At 39.6% G+C, this 20817-nt stretch overlaps 1 protein-coding gene and 1 pseudogene across 4 annotated transcripts in view; both read right to left on the bottom strand.

Annotated features, from left to right (window-relative positions):
* Positions 1-11413, bottom strand: part of SPIN1 (spindlin 1) — a 65560-nt gene extending 54147 nt beyond the window's left edge. The window contains exon 1 of one of the 4 annotated variants that reach the window (XM_015849358.2): positions 11303-11413. The gene's annotated coding sequence lies outside the window, so the exon portion shown is untranslated. Of the gene's footprint in view, positions 1-9992; positions 10083-10458; positions 10554-11058 lie in introns of those variants that run through there. The other 3 variants (XM_015849357.2, XM_015849359.2, XM_032441190.1) reach the window with 3 other exon arrangements.
* A 2963-nt stretch (positions 11414-14376) lies between these two features.
* Positions 14377-16607, bottom strand: LOC116652558 (annotated as a pseudogene).
* Between the last annotated feature and the right edge of the window lie 4210 nt (positions 16608-20817).

Genomic DNA, 20817 nt, shown 5'->3' with positions numbered 1-20817 from the left:
AGCGTGCATCATATTTACATCACAGAGCAGGGTAGGTCCTGCCGCATCACAACTCATGTCCTTGATAAGGCCTACTAGAATAGCATGCCCATACTTCTACCATAATTAACAGTATAGTAACAATCATAACAGACAGTGCTGATTGTAATAGAGACATTAAATTGGATAGGCATTACCTGGATCTCTATCTTATCCAAACACTCATTGGCTACTTCACTGTTTAAAAAACTTGGTTTTCTTTATTTGAAAATATCTGGGAAAGGAGTTGGAGACAGTAAGTTAGAATAGAAGAAATCTCCTCTAGTCACATGAAAAATGGCCAAGTTATTTCACTGAAAGCTCTGATGAAAGATGTAATGAAATAATAAAATATTAAGACTTTGCAGATTGATGCTAGTATAGACATCGTAAACCATTAATGAAAGGACAGAGAAAAAAAATGTCATTTCTAGCTACACATTTCATTTAGTTAAACTACTTAAATCGGTAGTAATCACTTTAATCCTTTCTCTGATTAGGAGAAAAAAAAAAAAAAAGACTCAGGGAAAATGACATCTTGTCTCTTACTTTCATCTTGAAAATACTGAGCAACCACAGTCATCAACTGCATTTGTCTTACCTATTTTTTCCACTTCCAGGTATTTAAACTTGCATTTTAAGGAACAGTACTCTTGCCACTGTAACGAATAAATGATGCACTCTTTGTATTTCAGACCAACTGCAAGGTATTCATTCTGAATCTATTATGTTAGTGCAACTGCCAGTCTAAATAGGTTGCCAGGTTTAGATGGTGAACAGCTGCAATAAGCATGTCACTGAGAGCAAAATTCAGCATTATATTATCAGCTATAGTTAAATATGCTAGATTTTTGTTCTTCCTTTCCAATACACTTGGATGGTCAAAGTACTTCAAAATGTACAGGCTTGGATAAGAAGTGTCTGGAAAACAGCCTGATGGAAAGCAACCTTGGTGTACTGATGGACTGTCGGCTGAATATGAGCCAGCAATGTGCCCAGGTGGCCAAGGCCAGTGGCATCCTGGCTTGTATCAGGAATGGTGTGGTGAGCACGACTAGGAAAATAATCCTGCTCCTGTACTCAGCACTAGTAAGATCCCACCTCAAGTACTGTGTTCAATTTTGGGCACCTCTATATAGAAAAGAGATTGAGGTGCTGGAGCAGGTCCAAACCAGGGCAACAAGGCTGGTGAAAGGCTTGGAGAACATGCCTTAAGACTGATGGAACTGGGGTTGTTTAGTCTGGGGAAGAAGACAAAGGGAGACTTTATTGTTCTCTTCAAATACCTGGGAAGTGATTATAGCAAAAGTGGAGTTGGCCTCTTCTCAGTTATGACAGGATGAGGGGAAATGGCCTCAAGTTGCACCAGGGTAAGTTCAGATTGGATATCGGGAAAAAGAAAGGGTTGTTAAGCACTGGAAGAGGCTCCCCAGAGATGTGCTTGAGTCACCACCCCTGAATGTATTTAAAAACTGGATGTGGTGCTCAGGGGCATGATTTAGCAGAGGGTTGTTAAAGTTAGGCTAGTATAGTTAGGTTGTGGTTGGACTTGTTTATCTTTAAGGTCTTTTCCAACCTAAGCAACTCCATGATTCTATCTATAGAAGAGTTGTAAGGCTGCAGAGAAAAAAAGAAAAAAAAAACCAACAAAAAAACCAGATCTCTATTACTGTTTAAATACTCCATCAACACTGGATTAATGTGAAATGGAACAGTAGGAGCTTAATTCAGCTGGTGATTATATTGTTGTTTTTTTAAAAATAAAATATGAGAAACCTCAGCTCTCAACATTCTATGGTATTTTGCTTACATATAGGTCCTATTTTTTTGGTGGAAAATAAAACACACCCTCCACATGTAGAAGTTGAGAGGGAAAAAGAAGGGGAAAAAAAAAAAGAAAAAAAAAAAAAAGAGGGCAAGAAGTTAAGCCACTAAGAAAGAAAATAACTTTGAAATCAGCATAGTTCCCTCACAGATAACATGTGCTCATTGGACTAGGACAGTAAGCTCTGGTCAAAAATTTTGTGTTGAAATTATTTTATTACATATGAAAATAATATATTAAAAAAAAAAAAAAAAGAAAAACAAATAAGAAAGCACATTCAACAAGACAGGGTAAGAACTTTCAGCAGCAACAACAGGTACAGATAATGGTCCTTCTCTCCCTTTTAGTTTTGCCATCTCTGCAGAAAGCTGTTTCAGGTCAGATACAAAGATCAACTAACAAACACTTAACTAAGACTTATTTCTTGAGATTTTCTGAGATTCTGAATCATCACAGTTAAGTATAACAATGACAACAAAAAGCACATCCTTCTTTCTTTTGGAAGTACAGATGCATAGAGAGAAACTAAACTGATCTTTATTACTTAAACAAGGTTGCATCTGCTCACAGAGAAGGTGTCCTGCTCCAGTTACTAGAGGGAGAGGAGATTCTTTGACATATATATACCTGACAGTGAGATTAAGATACAGCAGGTCAAACATTGGTCCAACCAGTTTATTACAAATACTAGTTCCTTAGGGACACGGGGAAGAGAAAACAATAGAAAAGAGATAGAAAATGAAAGCAAAGAGTCTTTGCAAGAAGCAAAGTAGTGTGTCAGTTGGTCCAGTCACCATGTGGCATGGGAGAAAGCCTGAAAGCTTCAAACCACAGTAGCAAGCAGGCAGCAGGGGATTACTTCGTAAGAGCTTTTTTTCCCCTAAGGCAATTCCCCCAACTACTTATATACACATACATACATACACGTACTTTAGTATATATACCAAGAATATATATACTAAATACATATACTTAGTATAGTTGGGGTCTTTTATCCCTCCCTTCTCAAGAGGTTTTGTTTGCTTGTTTTGGCTTGTTTTTCTTCTTGTTAGTGGGACACTTCTGGCCATCCAGACAAGCCAGCAGGGAGTGCTCCTTCATTTGCCAGTGCACAAGAATTATCACCTTCTGCAGCAGACAGTTCCTTCAAGCAGTGCCCCCAAAAAAGACTGCTTGTCCAACTTCTGCTTAACTTTACAATCATAAGCAGAACTATTGTGGTATGGTGACACCCACCACTTGCCCCTAGATTAAGTCCCAGCTGCCAGTTCAAGTCTCATCATCAAGAGGCCTCACAAAGCAAGTTTTGAGCCAAGAAGGAAAAAAAAAAAAAAAAAAAAAAGGCTCAGAAATCATCTCTCAAATGCAGGGAGAAAGGAGTCCAGAAAGGGAAAAAGATGAGCATCTTACAATGAAAACAGCATCTCAGAAGGCAGAGTATCCAGCAGGCTAATCTTTTATCAATAGATTTCTATTTGTCCAATAGATAAACAGAGCGCACCCAAGATCATTCCTGCCTTTAATGATGAATGTGAGATGGATAGCAAGCAAACTCCACCCAAACGTAGTCTCTAGAAATGTGTTTAAAGGCCTAAGTATGACTGAAAACTATGATGTTTACATGCAGCTGAGTCTCACTCCCTACTTTCCCACTTTCAACTAAGTTTTATAAATATGGGGAAAAACAAAACAATATAAAACCCTTCAAATTAGTCCAGATATATTCAATAATGCATACATTATTTGTTGATGCAGCCACATGTCTCCAGCTGTATGAGACAAAACTCTATTACCATCCTTTCCACACAAGCCAATATTCACTTAAGACGGGACTTGAGCTGTAAGGTCAGCATTTAAATCAGAAGTCTTTTTCACTCACTGCATTATGTCTACTACCCCAAATAATAAAAATTTTTATAAGTGAAAAAAAACTAAAAATGAAGTTATAGAAGATGAAGTCTATCCTAGGGTAATTAAACGTGTCCAACAAGTAGTCAAGAGACTAATAGGTTTCTCCAAGTGAAGCTTGTTCCTTCTCTTCAGTAAGAGAGATAATGACTCCAAACACCCAACTCTGTGAATGTTACACTTACCAACATGGTATCAAGCAGGAGCATCTGACACTGGTTTCTTATTATATCAAGTATTCCCATATCCCTTAACTCTAAAAGCACTCAGAAGTCAGATTCTTATGAAGCAATCAAGTCAAGACAAACAGCATTTTCTGATATTTTTTAAAAAACACACTTATCATACTCATGTATTTTAACTGATTGGATCTCTCAAAACTGCAGTTCCACTGACAGCAAAATTTTGTGTAACCTCTCAAAAGGAAGATAAAAACCTTCCAAAGGCAATTAGTGAATAAACAATTGTTAAGACCATTAATAAAGCCCTCTGTAATCAAAAGGTTTTGAAAAGGTAGTAGTAAATTTATCTCTGTATTTGCCCCAATTCTTATTTCACTTTTCAATTCACATCATTGCTCAAAACATAAAAAATTAAGGAACATGATGGGCAAGTAAACATTCAGAATCATGCAGACAAAGCCAACTGTCTTCTGAGAATGAGTTACACCCATCTAGATATAGCTTTTCTGTTTGCTAGTACCATTCATGGGAAAAAAAAAAAAAAAAAAAAAAAAAAGATCACCTACTCTAAACATTTTTACAAAAAAGACCAGCGCATACAAGCTGAAGACAAATAAGTTACAGACATGCAGAACAGATACAGTACTCATCAGTGGTAGCTGACAAGTGCATACTGTTAAATACTGAAGACCAAAGAAATTTAAGCAGATGTTATGTTGTGAAGGCATGTGAATAAGCTTAACTCAAACTCAGTTAAACATCACCACATAAACATTATCTCTTCTACCTACTCAGCTCACAACATCTAACTTAAGTGTAGAAAGCTAGAAACCTCTACATTTAAAAAACTCAGCAGCAAATATATTACAGGCAACACTTCAGATAACTTTCTTCAATGTATTAGGGAAGGATTTTGCATGGGGAAAATAAACACAAACTTAGCAGAATAAGTTCTGGAACAAAAATAATTAATTTTAAATACCAGACAGAAATCTGACACATTTTTCAGATTTTACCCAGTAAGGGTATAAGATCATGACATACTCAAATTTATTTTTACATTTAATTTAATACATGAAGGCCAAGAAGAAAAAAGTATTTTTTTTAAGCACATATAATTTTTTAAGCACATAAACAGGTGTAACAGGTTCAATTCCCTAGATTACATCATCATTTCTACTAATTCCTGGATCACAGATCGAGAACAACTGAGCTAACTTGACTGAATATTAGGTAAAATTTCAGAACCAGTGTTGAGGCACTGTAATAAGCTGCCCAGGGAGATGCTAAGTTGCTGCTGCTGGAGGTGTTCAGTAATGGCTTAGTGAGCATGGCAGTGATGTGTTGAAAGTTGAACTAGACTATCTTAGTGGTCTTTTCCAACCTTATAAATTACAGAATCATATCTTAACATGATAGTTATCACATATAAGCAAAATATGGCATGCAAAGTAATTTTCTGGATTTCTGACACTATTAGAGAGACCTTATTAGCTCAGACCCTAAACCCTATTCCTATCCCAAATGTAAATTCCTGATCGCTTTAAAGAAATCTTTTTGTGAACAACTCCTGACAACAGTTTTGAAGAATGCGTTACATGAGCAAGTGAAATTTCCCCTTGGGAAGAACATCACAGTGTTCCAGGTCAACATAAAAGAACATGAAAAGACTGTTGGTTACAGTTCTTCTACAGAAATGTTCCTATACATATCTTGTTCAATAATGAAAGGTTTGGTCATTATAATTACCTAAAGATAATGCAAAGGAAGCACGAAAGCTGTCACAAGAAAACCGCTTCAAGTTGTGCTAGGGGATATTTAGTTTGGATATCATTAAGAATTTCTTCATCCAGCAGTTGGTTAGGCACCAAACTGGCTGCTCAGGAATGCGATGGAGTTTCCAGTACCAGAGGTATTTAAGAAGTATGGATGCAGCATTTAGATACACAGTTAAGTGGTACACTTGTAGAATTTTAAATGAGGGTTGAATTTTACAGATTTTGGAATTGTTAGACCAGCTACAACAGTTTCACATGCTTCAGAACAAGTCAATGAATTCTATAAAAAATGCAATACATTACTACTTTTTACAATAACCAACCATATCTGACCAGAGCAATATTACTTTAAGAAGCAGTAGCAGGGTAAAACGTTGAAATTGCCAATGTTATACTTTACAAACCAGTCAGCAGAGTGGTCTTAAAACATATTTAAATTACAAACATTCCCTGTATTCATTAATTGTTCTAACAGGAAACTAGGAATTGGAAAGAAAGGAAAAAAAAAAAAAAAAAAAGGGAAGAGAGACAAGCAACATAAAGGATGGAAAAATAAAAATTAAAAGCCCTGTTGAAAGGTACTGTTATGAGTCAACCCAGCACACAGCTTAACATCACACAGCCTTTCACTTACTTTCCTCCATGTTGGTGGCATAGCAGAGAGTTGGGGAGGAAAAAAAAAAATGAAGTAGAATTTGTAGATATAGAAAAAAATTAAGAAAGTTAAGGAAGATATAAATAGTAATACTGATGACAGTTTATATATGCACATGTACCTATATGTGTGTGTACTCATACACAAATACACAAAAATGTCTGTATCTACATATAGAGTTCTGCCCCCTTGCTGCTCCTTGTGCCCCCTAGGCCCCTAGCTTAGAAGAACAACACTAGAAGAACAGAAATTAGCAACTCCTTCACTTTGCACAGCCCTCCTCAGCACCAAGTAAAACTTTGTGTAATTACAATAAAGTTCACAAGTATGTAGGTCAAACAACACCTCAGATAACATGGATTTAGCAGTTCTACAAAACCAAAGCAAAAAAGATGTTTGTGCATGTGCAGAAGCATACACAGCAGCCCAACAATCAAATCAAATAACCTCCCAGATTCTTCAGCATATTCACATTTTATAGTATAAGGGGAAGTTAAATCACTACCACATCATGAAAGAACTCTCTGAATTAAATACTTTTCAAATGAGGGTAAAATTATTTTAATGACATGAGATCTCTTTGCCACTACAATCAACTGTATACACATAAATACAACATTAGTTAACTACACTGCTTCAAGAAACTAAACACATATCCACATTACGAAGATACAGATAAGGGGGATGGAAGGAGAGTCATGCAGTATGCTAACACGTAAATAGCATCTGCATAGCAAGCATCTTGACAAACAAAAAGTACTTACCAGTAAAACCCATAAAGATCAGCATCTGCCCCCCATAATAAAACTACTAAATTATGAAGAGTAGTCAGACAAGGAAAATGGGAAAAAGTAATAAACATCTCTCATACCTCTTAAGAAAAACAAGCTGTCTGATCATAGAAAACAACTTTCCATTACAGCGATTCTATCCTTTAGTTAACTTCAGCTAACAACTTCTAAACACTTCTTTTTTTAGCTATTTGTCACATCAGTTCTAGAGTAACTTATAAAAATGTAAATACAATCCATATGATTAGCAAGTCAGTATCAAGTTAATACTCACCTAATACCTGAGAGAGAAGTAAGCTGGGCAAAACAAAATGAAAGCATGTCACAAGCCCTGAAGTCTGCTGAGACTGGTCTTTTCTTCAGAACAGAACTACTGAAATTATTTTGTTTTCCTAACACTAGGAAAGTAATGCATTACATTAAGGAAAAAAAAATAAATAAATAAAAATAAAAATCACCAAACTTAAATACTTTAGAACACTTTGCAGCATCAGCTAGGTATTTACAGATAAAGAAATCAAAGACCACAGTTTGGTAACTGTAAGCAATGAAGGTAAAGAACAAGAAGTCAACATAAGAATAATACATATATCAAAATAATGAACAGAAAATACTGAAGTATGAGTTAGCCTAGCTCATTTTGGATATTTAGAACTACACTGAGTCATGACTTAAAAGAATTCACTGAAAAATACTTTTTTTGCAAAAGTAAATCCATTTATTTCCAAAATAATCAACAAACCAATCACAAAGGCTTCTCTCAGGCTTATTTCCCAATATGAGAAAGTCAACAGTTTCAGAAAAGGAGGTTTTACTAAGATTTAGCTTTGAAATTAGCTAGACATTGCCTTAAGACTATCCACGATGAAAAACAAACAAACAAACAACACTTGACTGTCCTCACTTCAATACACCAAGGCATGACAATTTGGCAAGAACTAGATCAGATTATCAAGAGATGCATTAAGCAACAGTATATCTTTTTTGAACCAAATCATCAACACGTCTAAGACAGAAGAACTATCTTCTATATGTCAAACAATTAACTTTGACGAAGTGAAACTGAATTATACAGAATAATATCTAGAAACAAATCCAGAATGTCACCGAGTAAGAAATGTAACTACTAAAGCAGCTCTTTTCAGACAAATCCATTTTCTAAACAGATGTGTCGTGTCTGATGTATTTTTATTTTGCACTTTGTTTGGTACCCTAAGGACCAGCTTAAGTAGTCAAACAGCTATTCTAGGGGCAGGAGCTGCATATCTCAAACAGCGTGACTGCAAAATGTGGTGGCTACAATAAAGAACATACACCCACAATGTTTAAACTATCCTAGTGGTTTTACCAAGATGGCCTTCTTGGACAGGTTGTTAAATGTTAACCAATTGTAACTGCTACAGAACCTAATGATATATAACGTTACAGAATTTTGCTCAGGCTTTTCCATCTGAGCAGTACAGTTGGCTCAGGAGCCATGAAACAGATACACATCCCAAAACGTTCTTTTAACATGGATGACTCCAGTCAAGTTTTACATTGTTGTAACTCATTACCATCATTTACTTTCTCCTTGTGCCCAGCTAATCAACACATGTTCATGAGGACAGAAAAAAAAAAAAAAAAAGAAAAAGAAAAAAACATCACAAAATTAGTAAGCATTTATATGTGATATTACACTTCACAACTAGAATTAGGTAACTGTTTATGGATTACATGACTATGCTGTCCCAGTGCTCATCTACTAGAAACTTCCAGAGCACAGCAAAGATGACAGACCTATGGCATTTGTTACTTAACAGTAACGCTCATGTATAAAGACATGGCTATCCATGTCTGTAGGCCAGAAATAAAGACTATGTCTTTAAATATAATATTTGAAAAATTAAATATTTACTATGATTTACAATAACACAGCTGGAAAGCAGAAGCAAGTATCTCAGCGCCTTCAGCATTCACCTCTATAGTTAAAATTGACATATAAATCGATTCTGCAGCAGGTCATTTTGGACAAGCCCAACAAATAACCTTATTTTGGTTTTAGCATGCAAGAAAGTAATAAAATAAACAATTTTCAGTGAAACCAGAAGGTGCTCTGAATTACTTGGGTCACAGGGTACTGAACTGAGCACTCCTCTGGTGGTAGATGAGGCCAGAAGCATGTTGTCTTGTTTAGTTGAGGAGCCACAATGCCATGCACAAAAAAAAAAAAAAAAAAAAAAAAAGGAAGCTGGAAAGCAGAAGTACTTCTTTTAACAAGGACAAAGTACTTCAGTTTGCCATTGTCCTCACAAGGACAAATTAATCTGTGACAGAAAACACGAAAACCTGGCAAGTGTTAATTCCTGTTTGTATTCCATGATCTGCCAGCTGTTTGAGAAACTGACAAGATGAAACAAGGAATGAAAAACAACAACAGCAAAACAAACAAACAAAAAAAAAACACCTGTGGTATTGTTTTTACCTACACAAAGCCTATTCTGTAAAGGTCTTTCAAACGTGACTATGCCGAGTTGTTATATTAAACTGAACTACGCCCTGAAATGAAGGAAAGGGCCCTTGATCGTTCTACAAGTGTAATACAGTATTCCATTTTTGCCAGCAATGTGATGCATCAGTCTACCCCCACCCCCAAAAGAGAGAAAACAATAAGCACATTCCAAACAAGCCTCTCACTGCAGGGCTCATCCAGCTCTCCCCATCCCTCCTACCCTCCCCCAGCCTTGCCAGGTTCCCAAGCCCGCTCTGATTTTAGGTTTCATTTCGTAGGAAACAGACCAAAAAAAAAAAAAAAAAAATAGCCACAAAGAAAGCACCCAAAGCAAGGATTCTTACCCTTGAAATCCCACCATGCGTGCAACAAAGAGAGTGAACAGACCATGCGTGCAACAAGGAGAGTGAACAGGTTTTTTTGTTTGTTTGTTTTTTGGTTCTTTTTGTTGCTGTTGTTTTTTGTTTTGTTTTGAAGAGCGCTGAGGAGGGAAGGGGAAGAAACAAAGCCTACATGGAGGAGAGGCTTAAGCGGCGGAGGCAGAGGGAGAAGGCGGAGAGCCCGGCGGAGGAGCAGGGCGAACGTCAGCCATGTTGTGTGTGTGTTGGTCGAATATTTACAAACCCGCGGCTGCGGCAGCGCTTGGAGTCTGGGAGAGGGGGCAAAACAGGGATGAAGAGAGAAGCGAGAAGGGAGGGGAGAGGTGCACCAGGGAACGACAAAAGGGTGGGTAGGAGGAGGGGGAAGCGGCGGCAGGAGACAAAGGACCGCGCACAGCCGTACGCAGTGCACACCGTCGAGCTCACGCACACGTTCGGGTGTCTCACGGTGGCCGCCAGCCCAGAGCACACCAAGAGAAGCTTCAGCACGACGCCTCTCGCAACCACAGCCTCCGGCCGCCGCTTGCCAGCCCGGCCCCGCCGAGCGCACACCCCCAGCCCCGCTGTCCCGCGGCGCTGCTCCCCGCCCCCGCTAGCCGCCGGCGGCCCCAGAGCGGGCCCCAGCCCACGATACAGCAGCCCCGCAGACGGAAGGTCTGAAGGACTGAAACAGCGCCGACGAAAACGGCGGTTCCCCGGAGCCCGGAAGGGTGGGGGCCGCCAGGAGCCGGCACGGCGCTACAGGACTAGCCCGGGGCCAGCAGCCACCCACCCCCCGTGGCTTCCGGGCAGGCGGAGCGGAAGGGACGCCGGGCGCCCGCTCGGGGCAGGGTGTGGGCGCTCCGGGCGCGCACATAGCGCCGGCCCGGGGGAGGGAGGGTAGGAAGGCCAGGCAAAGGTGGGAGCAGTAGCGGCATCCCCCTACAGCGACTCCCTCCGGCGCTGCCCGGTACTGGGCCGGGCCCGGCCAAGGGCGGCGCGACGGGCCGCGTTCCCCCCCCCCCGCTCCGCTTCCCTCCCGCTCGCTCACCTGCCGCCGGGACGGGCGCCCGGGGGTGCCAGGCGGGCGGCCCAAGGATGCCAGCGCTGCCGCCGCAGCCCTCACTGCCTCGCCGGGCCGCTCAGCTCCTCCGCGGCGGCAGCGTGGACGGCCGCTCCCCTTGTCTTGTTTGCACCCCTCCACCGTCGCCACCGCTGCCTCCTGCTCGCCTCTGCCACATTTGGATCCCCCTCTCCCTACGCAAGCTCAGCCGCCAGTACAGAGGCCTCCTCACCTTCCTGCCAAATAGTGAGCCAACCGCATAGAGTCGTTCAAAACACAGGGCCTAGCCCCGCCCTCGCCGCCGTACCCTCCCCAGCTCCCTCCACGCCGTTGCGCAGGCGCACTGAGGCGCCTGAACTGCGACAGCAACGTAGGAAGTGCGCTCCCGCCCCGCGCGAGCTGCCGTTCTTAATGCGCACGCGTAGGGCGATATGATCTGGGGTTTTTGGTTGGTTTGTTTGGTTTGGTTTGGTTGGTTGGTTGGTTTTGGTGAGACAGACTTTATTGCGTGACCGAAGCCACTAAAACTTGTTATATGTAGGACATGCCAGGGAGATACAGTTAGTGCATAAAAACTGAAAATGATTTTTAGAAATTATATCAAGTACATGTTTGGGTTCTCTAAGTTTAGCATTGGTAAGGGTGTTGGATGGGGTCCGAATTCCCAACCATCTTCCTCTGAGAGAAATTACCAGAACATGAATGTAACAGCATGAATATTTTGCTTAAAAGTGTTAATGGGAAAACGGGAAAGAAGCATTTGTAACTTTAGCCATCTCTGTGTTAATTTCACAATTTGTTATTTCATCAACTGTTGGCTGTCTCTCTTAAAGCTCTTCTTAGGGGGTCTCCAAGCAGAACCTGAGATGCAGGCTACAATTTAAGGATTTATTTATTTATTTATTGCAAGAGCACTAGGACAAAGTATGTGTATGAAAAACACAGTAAGGAGAAATATACAAAACATACAAACAAAAAACAGGAGAAGTTTTATTGCCCAAGTATCTGGTCTGTATCTTTACATTTTTCTTTCATGTTGCATCTATCTCTTGCTATATACAGACTCCATAATTATATGAAAAAACTTGCAATCTTTTAATATTTTCATGTACTAAGAAAAATGACCCTTTGCTCAAAAAGTGCTTAGAGTAGTCGAGGCAGAGACTAAAAGATTGCTGCTGATCCTGGAATGAGTCATGGCAATCCTTAATAGTTGCCTTCCAGGAACAAAAGAGAGATTCCTGAGAGACATCACTTCGGAAATCCATTCAGATCAGGCTCATCCGGAGCTAGTAGAACATGCTCTTGATCCCAGAGTGCTAGGTATTGTTCACAAAAAGAATGCTGCTACATTACAGACAAAGAGAATTACATGACATGCTTTCCCATCCTAGACTCATCAGCAGTGGCTGATCCCTGAGCTGGCTAGAAAGAATGGACAGTTGAGTGAGAAAATTTGAGACATACTGCCCATCAAGGCCATTTACTCAATTCTTCTGTGTTGTAAACAGCTCCTGTCTTTAGGCAAGGTGAAACCTTTCTCTTTAACCCTTGAAGTTTTTGGTGTGATTTTCTGCTTCAGTTCAACCAGACACAGACAGCAACTTAGCAGATAGCCTTGGAGCTCTGTTATACTATAAATGATGTTCCAGTTTCTGGGAAGCAGTGAGTAGTTGTGCTTGTACAGAGAAGACCAAGTTGGAGCAGGCTCCTTGTGTATCATGTGACTGGACAAGGTGTGTAAGTAATAGAGGCGAACTCAGAAGAAATTCGGGGCATAGGAGCATCAGATTTTGGGGTTGACTATAGAGTGATCTCAGAAAAACAAAATAGAGGGCTACATTTAGCTCTAAGCTGACTTCCTGTTGGAGGAGAGGCAGTGTTTTTTCTGCAATGGCGTAATTTCAAGTAGGATTCCATTCAAGATTGTTCTTGTTATGCATGGAACGGTGAAACAAACAAAAAACAGTTGTGTGTGTGCATATGAGGGACAGTACTTGACCAGCCTCATCTCCTTCTGTGATCGAGTGATCTGCCAGGTGGATGAGGAAAAGTCTTTTGCTGTTGCCTACCTAGACTTCAACAAAGACATTGACATTGTATTCTCCTGAGGAAGCTGGCAGCTTATTGCCTGGACAGTACAGGTAAAGGCTGGAGGGCTGAACCCAGAGAAACCAGTGGAGTTAAATCCAGCTAGTACTCGGCAAGGAGTGATGTTTCCCAAGGGCTGTTACTGGGGCCTGACCTGCGGGACAGCCCTCAGACTCAGAAGAGTCAGAATGTAAGGTAGTTTATTAGGTTTAAGGTGTATACACTGGCGCACAGGGGGGAGGGTGGGGGAAGGGAGGATCTTGCACCATCCCAACTGTGCAACTAGTAGCTCTTAAACAGATATTTATACCACACAAAATACACAATCATAATTCTGCGAAGTGAGAAATGCTAACTCATTCAAGACAGTGGGTCGTCCTGTGCCAACTAATTCCAAGAATGTTTTCTTGCGATCCCCATCTTGGAGGGGAGACACATACGCTGAGCTTAAGATGGTCTTTTGAATATGACTTCCTTTGTAGTGGTTGGTCCAGTTTCTTATCTGAAAGCTTCAGATCTGGAATTCAAGGAATCTCCCACCTCTCAATGTGCCATTGTTGGAAATACCCCAATAATTTTGGTCAGGACGGTATCTCTGATAAAAGCTGTTTTTATTCGCGATTGCAATGGTGGGCGCCCTGCTAGCAGAAGCGCACCTAAGGACATGATATTACAGTTTTTATACCTTGTCTTCATGCGTTTCTCCTCCTGTATTCCAGATTACAGTTTTATCCAAGGTCTGCATTTGTTAATTACATTCTAACACTTGTCAGTTCATTTGCTATCTTGAGCCAGTTAGTCGCCATCCTGTTGTTTGTCTTCAAGATGTCTCGGTACTCTTCTGTATTGATATGTTGATTCCCTTCAATGCTTCTTCCGTTCTGTCCGAGGGACACTTTGGGCTTTGTTGAACAAAGAGCCCCCGGGGGGGGGGGGGGGGGGGGGGGGGGGGGAGGGGCGGGGGAAGCCAGGGATTCCAGTCCTTCCCGATACCTCTTCAGGTACATCCTTAGGTATGTCACGACTTGTATATTTTTACAATGCATACAACAAAACACTAAAACATACATTGTTGCTAGTTTATACAGGCATATTGTTAATTATTTCAACTTCTCCTCTTTGGATCCTTTATTACTCAGGTCTTATTTGTCCAGCACCAAACATCAGTAGTTCTATTTCAGACAGCTGGACAGACAGGANAAGCCAGGGATTCCAGTCCTTCCCGATACCTCTTCAGGTACATCCTTAGGTATGTCACGACTTGTATATTTTTACAATGTGTACAACAAAATATTATATGCATATATATATAAACATACATTGTGTTAGTTTATACAGTTATACGGTTAATTATTTTAACTTCTCCTCTTTGGATCCTTTATTACTCAGGTCTTGTTTGTCCAGCACCGAAAATCAGTAGTTCTATTTCAGATGGCTGGACAGAAATGAGCTGCAGTCTTTGTACTTATGACTTTTACCTAATTTTTAATAACTACAAATTGCTTCACTTAGATGCTGAGAGCTTGAAACGAAATACTCGTATCTTGTTCTAAATGCAGAAACAACAATTGATTCCCACAATTCCCCCTTTTCTTCTTTATACACTGTTGATTTCTGCAAGTTTTGCTTTTTCTTTAAGGCGTTATCTTATAGACCTCTTCCTCACTTTCTTCATTCCCCATCTCCTCTAATATCATCATTTTAGCTGAGTATGGTGGTGGCTCCATTGGTGTTTGTTTTAATACTGCTGACTTAGTTAACGTTTGTACCAGCCCCTCACACAGGGAAAAATACAGCATCCTATGGCTACCAGGGTTCCTGCTACTGCAATCAAAGAAGTAAATATGGATATAATCATCCCCTTCCATTTACCAAACCAAGAGTCCATCTGGAGCTGTGTTACTGGGGATGGAGGTGCAACAGCGGGTTCCCAACATTACATATACATATACACACCCCTTTTCAGCTAGCATATCTAGAACAATCCTATTCTCCCAGGCCATCCTACTTGTGGCATCCAGCTGCTCTGCAATTCCCTTAATTGCACTTTATGTACAATTTATAAATTTCTGTTAATTATAATATAAATTAATTATAATTGGTGTGCCTCAGTGGCGCAGTGGTAGGAATGCTGCTTTGCAACACCGGGGCCTGCGTTTGAATCCCCCTGTGGCGCAAGTGGTAGAAGTGCTGCACTGCTACACAGGAGGCTCAAATCCCAGGGGTTGGACTCAATGATCTCTAAGGTCCCTTCCAACCCGCACGAGACTGTGATACTATGATACTATGATAGTAGATGTAGTTAATCCAGTCTGCGTTCTTGTTGATCATTACCCACCAAAACAGCGGCTCAAATCCTGCAACAATTTGATCTCTTGCCTTAAATTCATCAGGGCCACCTCTAGGTATCCCAATTGGATCTACATATACTGCATCATCAAATTATACCCCTAAGCTACTTTTGGTTCTTCCAGAATTTTTGGACATTCTTTTTTCAAATGCCAGGGTGAATGGTATAACTAATTGAACAAGTGCACAGGTGCCTCCCCAGTTAGATTTTGTGGACCACAAAATATTTTCCTCAAAATACCACCAGAGATCTGTTCTGGAGATTCCCAATCTTGAATAATTTCCTGCTGAATCCTCCATAACATTCAAGACCTCACTGCATAAGGAAAAGTTTCCTATAGGCCTGGTAGCCTTCACACCCTGCCGTGAGAGGCAAGCTGTATGGTTACCTAGCACTGTAGAGAATGCAGGAGGAATCTTGACATCTGTATTAGGTATTGGAGAGAACAAGAGAGAGAGAGATCTGCAGTCTCTATTTCCCCAGGCAGTTTTCCCTTGGTACAGGGCAATCATACATCGTATTCCCTTGATTGCCCTGGACCAAGAGATGGTACATATTGGTCTATCCCAGCAGAATGGGTATCACCTGAGCTATGGGCCATCTGGATGCACAAGCATAGCAATTGCTATGGTTGAGACTCTGGACAGTATATTAATCCATTCTACCCAGGCATTAACGTCCCCATATCCTGTTTTGATTTCAAATGTTTGTCTACTATCCTTTATCTCCTTAACTATCACAACTGCAGGATTTTTAGGAAGATTTTCTACCCCCTTTTTAAGCTCTTCCCTACCCTGGACATTCTGGGTATTTTCAGGGAGTGTATCCCACACAGCTATCCGGAATCTAGCTGTTGGATCCTTTCCACGCATATCTATACCAAGACCAAAAGTGGTATTAACAAGGTTATCAGCCTTATTAATTGTTATTGTTACTGGGTTACATTGTAACGGTTGGCAATCTGGCTGGACAACTCCCTTAAACATACCAATTTGATCTTTTAGTGTATGTGCCCATGAAGCATTGAAGGTGTATATGTCCAACCTCGACAGGCAGAAGTTCTGTAAAATCTACCTGAATGCTCTGAAACGGCCGAATCCCTGGCTCTCTTCCCCCTTTAGGTCAACTACGAATGGCTTTGTTATTTACTTTCTGGCATACTGCACACTCTCTACAAACCTGTTTAGAGTATATATCCCTGCATTTACATATTTCCGCAGTACAGCATCACACATAGCTTGTATTCCCCAGTGACTCCCTTGATGCAAGATGGTTAAAATTTCCCTTGTCACTGCCTTGTTTAACAACTCTCTCCCATCCGGAAGGATCCATCTCCCTTCAGATTCTATGGCCCCCAAATCCTTAAAAGGAAAGAAGACACTTTCCTTTTCTTTTTCACTGAATATTTGTCTTGGGGGAGGAGGAGGTTCTTCAGGCACAAGATAGTTCTGGTTGTAAAACAACCTCATGAGCAGATTTATCTGCTATTTGATTTCCCTGAGCAATAATCAAAATTCCTTTCTGGTGCCCTTTTACATGTACTATTGCAATTTCAGAAAGTAGTAGTAAATTTTCTAGAATTTGCCTGATCAGTGCTTCATGAACCAACTCCTTTCCTTTGCTACTGATTAAAAATTAATAGTCTCTCAGTATAATGAGCCTATTGATATCCTTATCACACTGTTTACGAGAGGGATATCTAACTTGTTTTTAACTCAAGGCTCAGAAGTATTCCAGGTGGCTGGACAGACAAGAGCTGCAGTCTTTGTACCTATCAGTTACTCTATCTACCTAATCTCTGTGACTATAAATTACTGCACCAATCTGCTGAGCATGTGAAGACTATCAGAGACCCCTGATGAAGTAATGTTGTTGCTTGATTTTCATTAAAAAAACCTCAGAGAAAAGGAAACTGATCTAACCTATATTTTTAGATAATTCTCAAAGGGGAGAATTGCTGTCAGTCAAGTAAGAACTAACCATTGTACAAGTTTTTGTATGTGTATCGTTTTATATAGCAAATATGTATTTTTATCTAGATCAGGATCACAGAATCACAGAATTGTAGGGCTTGGAAGGGACCTCCCAAGATCATTGAGTCCAATCCCCCTGCCAAAGCAGGCTCCCTACACCACATTGCACAGGTAGGCATCCAGGCAGGTCTTGAACATCTCCAGAGAAGGAGACTCCACAACCCCCTTGGGCAGCCTGTTCCAGTGCTCCGTCACCCTCACTGTAAAGAAGTTTTTGTGCACATTCATGTGCAACTTCCTATGCTCCAGTTTCTGGACTTTTCCCCAATGCCCATCCTTGAAGCACAATTCTTAATCACAATGTGACAACTGAAGTTATCTTTGAGGATCTTGAAAATATCTGTTGTTAATTAGCCTAACTAGCATGGCCTTCAAATAGGGAGCTTATTCTTATCTGTAACTGAGTAACTGTGTCAAGATAGTGGTCAGGTGATAAAAACATGAATAAAAAAGCATCATAAAAATTATGGAGATTACTAACCTTGTGAAAGGCTACCCAGCAGCCAGACTTGTGCAATATATCATTGTATTGTCTATGTCTGAAAATTGCTTACTGCACACTGAGTAATGAATCTGCCTTTCAGACAACAGTGGCAGAAAAAGAAAACACAACATTGTGAAAAACATCTAAGAAAAAGAGATGATATCCTAACAGTCTACTGGAAACTTTTGGAGAAGATCTGGAGGCTGTTCTTTCAAAGTTTTAATGTTGAGGTAGGAGAGAAAAGATTATGAAATTCTAATAGATTTTTGAGCAAGCTAATTCTATTTCTATAAAAGATAGAAAGTATTATGTAGATAATCTTGTGTGATTTTTCTTCCAGTAATGTTTGATTAATTAACAAACACAATTGCTTTTGTTTTTCACAGTACTTATCTAGTTTTGTATTTATTATTTTCATCTGCTTTCGTGCTTCTTTGTTACCCTTTTTTTGCTATAATTACAGTCATGTCACTTTCACTGTAGATGCATTTGCTATTTTTTACACATAATTTGTATGAAAAGAAAGTTGAACTCTACTGTTTTCTGTGTTGGTATTGCAGAGAGAGTATGTGTTTAACTTGGTAGGACTATTTACTGTACTTCAGTGCTGTCTCAGCTCTGATTGCCTGAGGACAGAAGTGTGTCTGACAGGGATATTTAGCCAGTACAGTTTTAGCAGAATGATGAATGTAAAAAGAAGTGATAACCCACAGACCACTAAGTGCACTTAAACTCACACACTAACATATCTGCCTTCAGCAGACCAGCAACCATCAAAAACACACACTTGCACAAAAGCCTCAGTTATGTTATACACATATTGCAATGATTCCTAAAAAGGATTACACAAAACACAGGCAATTCACAAAATTCACAATGGAAGTACTGTATGAGACCTCAAGACCTCAGAACAGGGGAAAAAAAAAAAAAAAAAAAAAAAAAAAAGAGTTAAAAGGAGTCACATAAATCCTATTTCCCTGCAGGCCAATGAGTCTTGCCAGTGCCAGGCTACAAGGAGACTATACAAAAAAGAAGACCAGGTTACACTGCAACAATGGGTAAAACACTTAACACAAGATCTTCACAACCATTTCTGTAGGTGTCTTCCACAGTCAATTCATCAAAATACAGGAAATGTATATATGCTGTTATTAGAATGTAGTAATTTCATCACTTTGTCTTCATTCATTTCTTCATGAAAGTAGTTGAGCTTTGCAAAACTCAGCTACTTTCAAAAACAAGCCTAGGGCAGTCTTTCATAAAAGGAGAATAAAATATTTAGAATAAAATAAAATATTTTGACTTAAAAGTACTGGTATGTTGTTTTGACATTTTGTTTCACCTCCTATGGTCTAAAATTTCAATGGCAATTTTTACTGCTAGCACTCACTTCTACTCTATTGTTCAGTAATATTTTCCACACCCTTGCTGATCAATTTATTCTCTACTTTTTTGTTTTGTTTTGTTTTGTTTTTTAATTTTAATTTTAATATAAATTTTTTAATCTTTATTAGTATATTTCAGCCTTCTTCTGGAAGGTGCTAGAATAGAGGCAATGTGATCAGGTATGAATTATAACATAAAAGGCACCTACCTATGGGTCTGTACATGAGCCAACCACTAGAGGACCACGAATACAAGTAGAGACCATTGCTGGATCCAAGGGTGGTGATATCATTTCTTCTCTCTCTAACTTCCCTTTTGACTGGATCCAATGGGGGGGGGGGGGATATTCTTACTTTTTGCTTCTCTTTCATATCTTTCTCTCTTAGTCTCTTGACTTCACTTTTGACACATGAAATAGTATTGTTACAAATTTTGAACACTGTCAGGTTTTGCAAAGCTGTTGTCTGTTGTAATTCCAGTGAGTTTTAAATTATTGAGGTTTGCCAAGCCACTATTTTCCATAGTTCCACTGAATTTATATGGAACTAATGTTGTTTCAATTTTTGCCAAACTGCTATCTGTTGTAATTTTGCTCAGTTTTATGTAAACTCATGATTTGTTTCAACTTTGCATAACTGTCATTACTGCTTGTTACCACACAGTGAATTAAAAGTCTAACCTCACCCTATTCCACTGAGCAGGACAGAACAGAGATAATACATATTTATAATACATAGGTGACATACAGTACAACTGTACATTGTAAATACTGAGAAGACTGATAGGAGCTGATTGAAGAAGTTCTTAGCTATATGTTAAATATTTTCTTCCATTCTTAACTTAAATGAGAAACATACCTATCATTCCAGTTTATACCATTAAAGATTGTTAATGCTGTCTTCCCCAGCCTAAACATAATAGTCTGTAGTGGTCAGTGTCCAGTGATAAACAATTTCTTCAATTTTCCTCTGTGTGATATCTTTGCATTTAAACATCTTGAAATTTTCCGTGTGCTGCACATTTTTAAAATAAAAATTCCCAACAAACATTTGGCAGGTCGATAAATAATAAATATGTATATATATTTTTTTTCTTTAAGACTCCCATAAACGTGCATTTTTGTCTGGAACACTGGTTAACAGACTTCTGTGTGCTGTAATCTGCTTGCTCTATTTATGGCTACAAAAGAAAGAAAAAGAAAAGAAAAAAAAAAAAAAAAAGGGTTTCAAAACGCTTCATTGAGTAAAACATATTCCCCTCCCAAAAGAAAAATGAGAATATTACTCACCTCTGCAGTGACAGAAAGAAATCATAACCTGAAATCAAGCGATAAATGGAGAGGGTATATATTCAATAGAAATAAAATCAATACTGAAAAATATAGGAAAGTTGCTTCAAAGTGC

Source organism: Coturnix japonica, chromosome Z, assembly GCF_001577835.2.
Source record: "Coturnix japonica isolate 7356 chromosome Z, Coturnix japonica 2.1, whole genome shotgun sequence".
Taxonomy (NCBI): Eukaryota; Metazoa; Chordata; class Aves; order Galliformes; family Phasianidae; genus Coturnix; species Coturnix japonica.
Note: the sequence above shows the minus strand (reverse complement) of the source record. Positions and strands in the feature narration are given on the sequence as shown.